The following is an 11,079-nucleotide window of genomic DNA, read 5'->3' on the forward strand; positions in this document are numbered from 1 at the left end:
ACATGAGATCTCTCCTGGGGCCCCGTGCCACAAAAGGTGGGACCCATTGTGGCCCTACTTAACAATGAGCCTTCCATGTTTAGGGTCCTCCACATGGTCTCCGCCAATTAACAACCTCAGAAACCCTGTGCAGGGTGGCTATAAGTCGGAACCGACTCCACTGAACATAACAACAACAACAACATGGTAAAGGGAGTCCTGCTGAGAAGTTGTGGGTTAATGTGATGGAGTGCAAAGTTGGTTTGACCCAAAAAGTGAATGGTTAAAGCTCACCAGCTGCTACTCAGAAATGCTAAACAGGGCCTTTATGGGTTTTAACTGACTTGATTGCACTATGAATCTTCAACAAATCCTCATTTAGGTCTATACACTTCTGAAAGCTACCTTTAGAATTTAGAAAATCAATATAAGAACAAACAGGCAAAATAAATGAAAATTTTGAAATAATACAAATTCTGTAACTAGAAATCCAGATGATTAATACTAACATTTCAGAAATGGACAAAACATTAAAATGTTAAAGGAATAGATTCAAAGCATTGTAGTAGTTGTTGTTGTTAGGTGCCTTCAACTCAGTTCCAACTCATAGTGACCCTATGCACACCAAAACAAAACACTGCTCAGTCCTGTACTATCCTCACAATCATTGTTACATATGAGCCTACTGCTGTTACCACTCTGCCAATTCATCTAGTTCCAGGCATTCCACATTTTTGTTTATCCTCAGCTTTCCAAGTAAGATGTCCTTCTCCAAGAACTGGTCCCTCCTGATATAAAGTTTAAAGTATGAGATATAAGTCTCACCATCCTAGCTTCTAAAGAGCATTCTGGCTGTACTTTTTCCAACACAGATTTGATTATTCATTGAACAGTCCATGTTATTTTTAATATTTTTCTCCAACACCATAACCCAGATGCATCAATTCATTGCCCAACTTTGGCATGCATATGAGGCTATTGGAAAGATCATAGCTTGGGTCAGGTATATCCTCATCCTAAAAATGACATCTTTGCTCTTGAACACTTTAAAGAGGTCTTGTGCAGTAGTTTGGACTAATGCACTACATTGTTTGATTTCTTAACTGTTGCTTCCATGAGTGTTAATATTGTGTCCAAGCAAAATAAAACCTTTGACAAATTCCATTTATCAAGATGTTATTTATTCATCTTGTTGTGAGGATTTTTGTTTTCTTTACATTAAGGTACAATCCACATTGAAATATGTAGTCTTTGATCTTCATCAATAAATATTCTAAGTCTTCTTCATTTTCAGCAAGCAGTGTTGCATATTTGGCATATCACAGGTTGTTAATGAGTCTTCCTCCAATCCTGATGCTAAGTTTTTATTTACATAATTCATCTTTTCAGATTATTTTCTCTTTCCATTCCTATGGTTAAAAATAAGCTCAACACTTAAGGAAGCAACAATCGTGAATTTGAATGGCATATTTCATTGGACAAATCTGCTGCATAAGATCTCTTTAAAGTGTTCAAAACCAAAGATGTCAGTTTGAGGACTATGGTACAACTCAACCAAACCATAATATTTTTAAGAACCTCATATGCATGTGAAATTTGGAGAATGAATAAAGAAGATAATAGAATAATTGATGCATTTGCGTTATGGTGTTAAAGAAGAATATTAAAAGGACCATGAACTATCATTGTTACAAACACATCAGTGTTGGAAGAATTACAATCAGAATGCTCCATAGTGCCAAAAAGTTAAAAATACCATGAACAGCACCACAATATTATCAGATATATTATGCTGGCAGATGAGTCCCTCAGGTTGGAAGCCACTAAAAAAAAAAAAAAAAAAAAGGGAAAGAGAATTGATTGTGATCACTCAAATAGAGTAAACTTTTTAAGACTTTCATTTTGGGATGTAGCACAATTCAAAAAGATGTGAAACAGCAACAAAAATCTATTAACAATTAGAACAAAAAATGTATGAAATACCAATCTAGGAAAATCAGAAGTTGTCAAAAATGAAATGGATATCTTTCCTTCCATGTTGTCTAGTCAGTTAGACTGGTTGTCTAGACTGGTAGTGACCCTGTATAGGGTTTTTGAGGAGTGGCTGGTAGGTTTGAACTTCCAACCTCTCTGTTAGCAGTCCAGTGCATATCTTGCACCGCGACACCAGGACTCCTCATTCCACGTGAGCTGAAAATAATAGCATGTAAGGGGTATACTGCGTGACTCCCTGGGTCATGCAGATGGTTAAGCGCTGGACTAAACTGGAAAGCTGGTGTTTCACACTCACCCAGAGGCACATTGGAAGTAGGGGCGATCTGCTTCCCAAAGATCACAATGCCATGAAAGCCTTAGGGAGCAGCTGTACTCTGCACCCAGGAGGTCGCTATAAGTCCGAGTCAATTTGATGTCGATAAACAGTACATTTCCTCACACATGATTTACTTTGGGGGAAGCCACAACTTCAACAACTGCTCAGAATCACAAATTGGGAGGTGCTTTCTCCCACAGGCTTTATTTAGCATCTTAGGAAATATGAAGGTCTTTAAAAAGTTGGTAAAAAATGGAACTAAAAGATGCTGGTTTCTTCCATGACCTTTTGAAAGCCTCTGCCTCATCCATCCCTCCTGACTGGGTCTCGTCCACTCAGGGCTGGATGCTGCTGTCGATTTGAGGATTTAAATGCTTGGGATTTGTGCTCTTTACTTAAACCTTGGCTGGGATGAGTGGTAGAAAGAAGGAAGCAGATATGGAAAGAAAGCCTTGCAAAATGAGTGGTGAATCCGAATTTGGGGAAGTATCTTGTGGTTGCCCAAATTTCCTCTGTCTGGGGACTATACATGAAGCCCTGATGGCACTGTGGTTAAAGCACTTGGCTGCTAGCCAAAGGTCAGTGATTTAAATCCCCAAGTCACTCTTCAGATGAAAGATGTGTACGTCTGCTCCCATAAGTTTCCTCCTGGAAAGATTGTAGTTGTTAAGTGCTGTCGAGTCATAGCAACCCTGTATAGGGTTTCCAAGGAGCAGCTGGTCAGTTTGAACTGCTGACCTTGCAGTTGAAACAACCTTGTGGTCCAGTGCTTATCCTACAGGGCCACCCCAGGACTCCCTTTGAATATCTCAGCTTGGGAAAACCCCTGCATGCTTCTATTCTGTCCTGTGGGATTGCTATGAGTCACAGTCAACTCATCAGCAGTGGATTAGGAAGATGGTATCCAGACAGAACAACCCTCACCACAAAATGGTCCCCAGACTATTCACCACCTTTTAGTCATTAACTTGTGGAGGTGGAGAGTACCTAAGAAGAGGAAAGACCTTCCTAGAAAGATTCTACTGAATAGGGAATCCTGGAGCTGCCTCTGTGGAGATTTCAGTTAGGTTAGCATAAAGCATATCAAATTATTTTCACCTATAATAAAGGCACATGAATTCTCACTAATATCACAGGAGATCGTCTGAAACCATCTAGAACTGTGCTGACACATTGGGTAGCCAACTCCACGGCACATAACAACAACAACAACTAGCCACATATCACTGTTTAACTGAAATGAAGCAAAATTTGAAATTCTGTTCCTCCATTGTACTGGTCACATTTCCAGCCTTCAGTGGCCTCATGAGGCTAGTGGCGACCATATTAGCACAGAGAGAGCTTTTCCGTCATCATAGAAAATTTCTGTTGGACAGAACTGCTCTTTTTGTTGGGTGTATCGTGTTGGACCCCACGTGCACAGACACTTTTCTGGTATTAAGTCAACACTCTTTTTTGTCCTGAGTGCCACTGAAAGAGGTGTTAAGAAGTGCATAAGGGTCCTCTGCTAAACCTGCAAACAAGACTGAGAAAAGATTGGGAGAAGGGGAAACAACCAGAAAATGGTAAGGAGGTTTGCAGACAAATTAGGGTGGGGAGAGAAACACCTCAGGCCCCAGCCCTATTATTTTTATTACTGTTATTATTTTGGAATGGTGTTGCACTCCAGGTATCACTAAAAATGATTCTTCATTTAAAAAAAAAAAAAAAAAAAAAAGAACATTGCAAGATCCAAGTATCACTGTCTGTGATAGTATAATATGCATACATATAGAAGGAAGACTGGAGTCCTGGTGTGGCACTCTAGGGTAAACACTTGATTGTGAGCCACAAGGTAGGCAGTTCAAACCCCCACACACTTCTTGGGAATCCTATGGTGGTGGTGACTGTGTGCCATGGAGTCGATTCTGACTCATAGTGACCCAGTACAAGGTTTCCGAGGCTGTAAATCTTTATGGCAGTAGAACATCTCATCTTTCTACCATGGAACAGCTAGTAGTTTCGAACTGCTGACCTTGCGGTTCACAGCCTGATTCATAACCACTATGCTACCAGAGATCCTTGGGAATCCTATATTGGGTATTTATGAGTCAGAACTGACTCAATGGCGTTTAAAACAACAAAGGGAAACCAGTTAAATACAATATTGCTCAATTTTACACAATAACCATTAAAGTCTTTGATGATAAACTTGAACAATTCTACCAGTTTCTTCCGTCTGAAATTGATTAAACAAGCAATTAGGTTGTATTTAAAATTATAGTTGATTACAATGTGAAGGTTGGAAAATAAAGGATCAATAGTTGGAAAATATGGCCTTGGGGATGGAAATCGTGCTCAGGATTGCATGATAGAATTTTTCAAGACTAATGACTGTGGAGCTGTCCTATAAGCACTTTACCATAAGATCAATTTGGTGGTTCAAATTCACCAGCTGCTTCTCAGAAACTCTATACAGGATCTTTATGAGTTGGAACCAGCCCCAAATGGCACTTAACAGCAACAACAATGGCTTTACCACATTTCTGGTGCAACATTGCAGGATAAGCATCAGACTGCTAACTGCAACTTCCGTGGTCCAAACCCAGTAGCCACTCCGTGTTGTTGTTGTTAGGTGACATTGAGTTGGTATTGACTCATAGCGACCCTACTCACAACAGAATGAAACACTGCCCGATCCTGGGCCAACCTCACTATCGTTGACACGCTTGAGCCTATTGATCCTGCCACTTTGCCAATCCATCTCACTGGGGGTCTTCCTCCTTTTTTCTGACTCTCCAAACATTATATCCTTTTCCAGCAACTGGTCTCTCCTGACAATATGTCCAAAGTACAAGAGGCGAAGTTTGGCCATCCTGACTGACCTACTAGGACCACTCTGGCTGCACTTCTTCCAACACAGATCTGCCTTGTTCTTTGCCAATTCCTTCAATGCACCTAGGATTTCCTCCTTCAGCATAATTGGCTCTTGATCATATGCTACCTCTTGAAAAAGTTGAACATCAACCATTTCCTTTTGGTACAGTGACTCTGTGTATTCCTTCCATCTTCTTTTGATGGTTTCTGCATTATTCAATAATTTCCCAAGAGAATCCTTCAGTAATGAAAGTTGAGACTTCAATTTTTTCTTCAGGTCCCCCAGCTTGAGAAACACTAAGTGTGTTCTTCCTTTTTGTTTTTCTGACTCCCAGATATTCACACAATTTGTTGTAATATTTGGCTTTAACTTCTTGAGCTATCTCTGGAATTTCCTGTTCAGCTCTTGTACCTCATTTTTTCCTTTTGCTTTAACATCTGTATGCTGGAGAATAAGTTTCAGTGTCTCTTCTGACATCCATTTTGACCTTTTCCTTCTTTCTTGTCTTCTTAATAATTCTTTGCTTTCTTCCTTTATGATGTCCTTGATGTCATCCCACAACTCTTCTGGTCTTCAGTCTATAGTGTTTAATGTATCAAATCTGCTCTTCAGATGACCTGTAAATTAGGTATGATATATTCAAGGCCATATTTGGGCTCTCATGGACTTGTTTCATTTTCTTTAGCTTCAGTTTGAATTTGCATATCAGTAATTGATGGTCTGTTCCACAGTCTGCCCCTGGCCTTGTTTTGACTGATAATATGGAGCTTTTCCATCATCTCTTTCCACAGATGTAGTCAATTTGATTTCTATGTGTTCCATCTGGTAAGGTCCATGTGTATAGTTGTCTGTTATGCTGTCTAAAGAAAGTATTTGAAATGAACAAATCATTGGTTTTGCAGAATCTATCATTTGTTCTCCAGCATCATTTCTATCACCAAGGCCATATTTTCCAACCACTGGTCCATCCTCTTTGCTCCCAACCTTTGCATTCCAATCACCAGTATTGAGCAATACATCTTGATTACATGTTTGATCAATTTCAGTTTGAAGAAGTTGGTAGAATTCTTCTATTTCATCTTCACTAGCTTCAGTGGTTGGTGTGTAAATTTGTGTATTATAATGGTATTAACTGGTCTTCCCTGTAGGTGCATAGATATTATCCTATCACAAACAGTATTGTACCTCTTGACTGATCTAGATATGTTCTTTTTGACAATGTAAGCAACATTATTCGTCTTCAATTTGTCATTCTTGGCATAGTAAATCATGTGGTTGTCACATCAAAATGGCCAATACCAGTCCATTTCAGATCATTAATGCCTAAGATATCGATGTTTATGTGTTCCATTTCATTTTTGACAATTTCTAATTTTCTTAGATTCGTACTTTGTACAGTCCATGTAGAGCAGTTTCTCTTCATTTTGAGCTGTGCTTCTTCAGCAATGAAGATCCTGAGGGCTTTATTCCCATGAGCATTATTCCATTCGCGTCATCATGGTCAACTCTACTTTGTGGAGGCACCTCATCCCCAGTCCCGTTTTGAGTGCCTTCCAACCTGAGGGGTTCATTTTCCAGCATGGTATCTGACAGTGTTTCTCTGCTATTCTTAAGGTTTTCAGTGACTAAATATTCGGAAGTAGATTGTCACTCCTTCTTCCTAGTCTGTCTTCATCTGTAAGCTCATGTGAAACCTGTCCACCATGGGTGACCCTGTGTTTATTCAAAATACCATTGTCATAGCTTCCAGAATCACAGCAACTCACAAGCCACCACAGTATGACAAACTGATGGATGAATGGTGTAGCTACTCTGTAGAAACCCTATATAGAGTGTTTCTATGTGTTGGAACCAACCTTTCAGGACTAAACAACAATAACAAGAAAATACTTTTTCACTGCAAGTACCTTTTTCAAACAATATGAAAGTTGAATATACACATGGATTTTATCAAAAGGAAGAAGCAAAGAGTATAGAGGGATCAGTAAATAAAATGAAGACTTTCAACAAGATAGATTGGCCTTAAGCATATCAACTGTGAGAACAACACAGGACCAGGCAATGTTGTGTTCTGCTGTGCATGGGGTCAATATGAGTCAGAACCAACTCATTGGCACCTAAAAGCAACGTCAACTATTATTTCATTTAAAGTGAATGGAGTTATGAGAGTAAAGAGTAATTACAATGTCAACTTGTCTAATGTATGTTTTAATATATCAAATGTTATGCATGAACAAGCTTACTGCATAAATAGAAACAGTGTAAAAATATATATTTTTTGTTAAGTGTGCCCCAGTCAATTCCAACTCATAGTGACCCTATATAGGGTTTCTGAGTAGCAGCTGGTGACTTTGAACCTCTGACCTTGAGATTCAAACCACCCTTGCAGTCCAGGACATTAACCTACAACACCACTCCAGTACTCCAGAAAATGATGGGGAACTCAATGTGTACAAGATATATAATGTGGAAGTAATCAGAAACAGGTGGACAGATATAAATGGCATGCAGGGAATCTCACGGGGTCAGATAATCACCAATCCTGAATTTCACTTACCAAAGTTTTGGTCTTTTAATATTTTTTACTGCCCTGGGATCAGAATGGCAATAAATGTGTTGGGTTAATGAGTAGCTTTGGATATTGAGCCTCCAGTGATAAAGCCACTGCAAATCGTCTATCTCTGTGATCTCACTTAAGAGTCCCACACATGTAAGGAGGTAGAACACATTACCTTCTTCCCAGAGATGACCATTTTTGCCCAGCATTTATTCAGACCCTCCCTCTTTCCTGAGCACAAATCTACTGTCTTCTACAATTAGAGAAGATGTCAGGTATCACCCTGAGGGATGCCAGCCACATAACCTAAATGCCAATAGTTAATGTTTGGAGAGATGGGCACATTTTTATTATCGGTACATCTAGGAGAATGATGCATATGGAAAGAGAACATCCAGGAAATGATGGAAACTAAGTGTCCCTTGGGAATCTTGCTTGTCTGCCATTTTCTTGTCAGGTATCTTTTTATCTTTGTAACAAGATAAAAGAGTTAATATGGTAGTTTCTTGCACTTCATCTACAATTACAAGGGTGATTTTCCTGTTGAGTAATAATCTAGCCTTTTAAAACTGATCAATGATCTATAAAATTCTCTGTATTTAACTGTATTATTTTTGTGTATGAAAATTAACTTTCTTTTCTTATTAGAAACTTTATAAAATGATTTGCAATTCTACATGTGGAAAAAAATGCTTTGAATAGATGGAAAAAGAACGAATGCGTATGGGAAAAAAAATGCAAACTAATTTCACTGTCTCTAGTCTAAGCTCTTATTAATCCCAGAGGACACCACAAAGTTGCAGTGCTAGCTTGTGGCAAACAGAGAAACAACAGCAAAGTCCTGTAGTGAAGCTGTGATTATTAAGGTTGAATTGTTCATTCCACTAAACCTAAAACTGTCCTACAGTTTTGTGATTATACAATTCAATTTCCTACATGATAAACACCTAGCCACGTAGTTTAAATGAGATAGATTCAATAGAAGACTGTAGAGGGATCAGGAACTACAGCAAAGTTCTAATAGCCAATACAAGGTTCTCCTTTCTTTCACTGGCCTGTCTAAAGGTTGAAAGTAAGTAACAAACCTCTTCTTACTTCTCAAGGAGTGATTCTAGGTCTTCTTGCAAAGAGCTGAGCTGCTCCTTTTCTTGGTCTTCCTTTTGTTTGAGCTTGTCCAGCACAGCCTGAAATTTGTTCTTGAGAGTACAGTTCTCACTTACATGATGAGACCCTCCTGATATTTTGCTGTCTTGAGTCTTCTGGAGCTTGCCTTACATGTTATCAATTTGTTTCTGAATTCCCATAACCGGTTGATTGTTTCCTTCATTTTCTTGCGGCTGTTCATCTGATTCATTTGGCTTGTCCTGTAGCCGTCTCTCCAGATCTTCCCCAGTGTAAATGATGTTTATATCTTCTTCATCTTGAGGCTGTATCTCATCTTCATCATCACTGCTGCTGCTGACATCATTGAATATCTCTCGGAGCTCATCATGTTCCATTTGGTCATGGCCCTGCCTGTGGTGAGACATTCCGGGAGAGGAGATATCCACACCCTGATTTTCTGCTTTGTTTCATCTTCAGCAATTATTTCCCAATGAGTGCTAACAGCTTTCGCATCTGTACTCTACAACCGTTTCACTTCCTTTTTCACATCCAGAGATTCAATATACTTCTTCTTTGTACTCTTCTGGAACCTTCTCTTATGGCCATTTTCATTCTCAGAGGCAGAGTATTTCCACGGTTCCAGATAAACTTTTTGTCTTTGTCCTTATCCTTTTTCTTGCTTGCTTTGGGATCAGCAGCAGCAAATGGCACTTACACAGGAGGACTATGGAGACAATCATCTGAAAGATATCAGCTATATTGTAAATGTTTTTTGTTGTTGTTTTTGGTTTTTAATCCATGGTTTTCAAGCTTTCCAGAACGTAAGGTAAATCTACCAATTTTGAGGCCAATGGAACCAGGTCCACTCTGATGATTCCATGACATCCATGAGGGTGTAACTCAGTTATCAGTCTGTCTTTCAGGTTGACATGACCAGACTGTACGCCCACCTCACAGTAGAGGAATACCCTGGAGGCAGGCGTAAGATAAACTGGCTATCTAGCTCATGAGGAGCGTCATCTTTACTTGTACTCATCTTTATTTCTCTGTGAGTCACTTTTTGGTAAGCACTTCCATCATTCCAACAACAGCAATACTTAGAAAGGCAACTTTGTTCTGAACTGAAATCTTTAATTACAAAGAATTAAACTGAAAGTCTTTTCTCTAAATACGCTGTGACTGAATTTAGTTACTTTGATATAAAACAAATATCCTGCAACGTCAAATTCCAACCTCTAGGTGCCGCTGCCCGACAATGGAGAGAGAACCCAGGCAGGAAAGAAAATGGCAGTTGCTGCGAAATGATGTTTCTTCAGAGAAAGTAAGGCCCAACAGACACTTCAAATTCACAAACTGTCCTGGAACAAAGATATTAAAAAAGCAGAAGGGCAGTACACTGTCTTTGCATCTCTTAACTGTATTCTTATGGTAGTGGTAGTACAAGAGGGATCATCAGCTTCATCTTCCTGATTCTTAGTACATCTTTGTATTATCTTTATTACCTGGCAGTCATCTCCAGAGAATGGGTTGAAGACCAAGAATGACTCAGTAGGTTGCTTTCCAAGTTGATCTGTTTCTGTTTAGAAAACTACTATTTATGTAAAATAATCATAAAAGCACAGATTGTATAATGAAAACTAACAATACATACACCTTCCACAAAAAAACATGAATGATGATGTTAGCTTTATCACACTTTATCTTTTTTTAACAATTAAATAATATACATCGAGAAGGTATATCTTTTGTCTTTATCTCCACTCCTTTTGTTTTTTTCCTCAAGATGATGTCTGCCTTGGTGATGTTCCTACAGCTGCTAGTCCTGTATTCACACATTTGATTGTCATGTCATCCCATTTTTCTATCAGATTCATCAATAATATAGAACTCAGAAAGCAAATATGTGTTTCAAAAATCCTTTTCCTGGGACTGACAGAGTATCTAGAACTTCAGCCTCTCATCTTTAGCCTGTTCCTGATCACATACCTGGTCACCGTCCTTGGAAACTTGCTCATTATCCTTGCTGTCAGCAGTGACTCTCACTTATATACCCCCATGTACTTCTTTCTTGCCAATCTATCCTGTACTGACATCTGTTTAAGCACAGTTAGCATTCCAAATATTCTGGTAAACATTCAAACACAGAATCAGAGAATTATTTATATAGGCTGCCTCAACCAGATTTTCTTTGTCCTAGCTTTTGGTGTTTTCAAAATGTTTCTTCTTGCAGCAATGGCCTATGACCACAATGTGGCCATTTGCAAGCCACTG

General features: G+C 39.0%; 1 pseudogene; it reads right to left on the minus strand.

The window, feature by feature from the left end:
* Positions 1-8,795: 8,795 nt before the first annotated feature.
* On the minus strand, positions 8,796-9,844 carry LOC102821281 (annotated as a pseudogene).
* Positions 9,845-11,079: the final 1,235 nt, after the last annotated feature.

The sequence above is a fragment of the Chrysochloris asiatica genome, unplaced genomic scaffold (assembly GCF_000296735.1).
Source record: "Chrysochloris asiatica unplaced genomic scaffold, ChrAsi1.0 scaffold00653, whole genome shotgun sequence".
NCBI lineage: Eukaryota > Metazoa > Chordata > Mammalia > Afrosoricida > Chrysochloridae > Chrysochloris > Chrysochloris asiatica.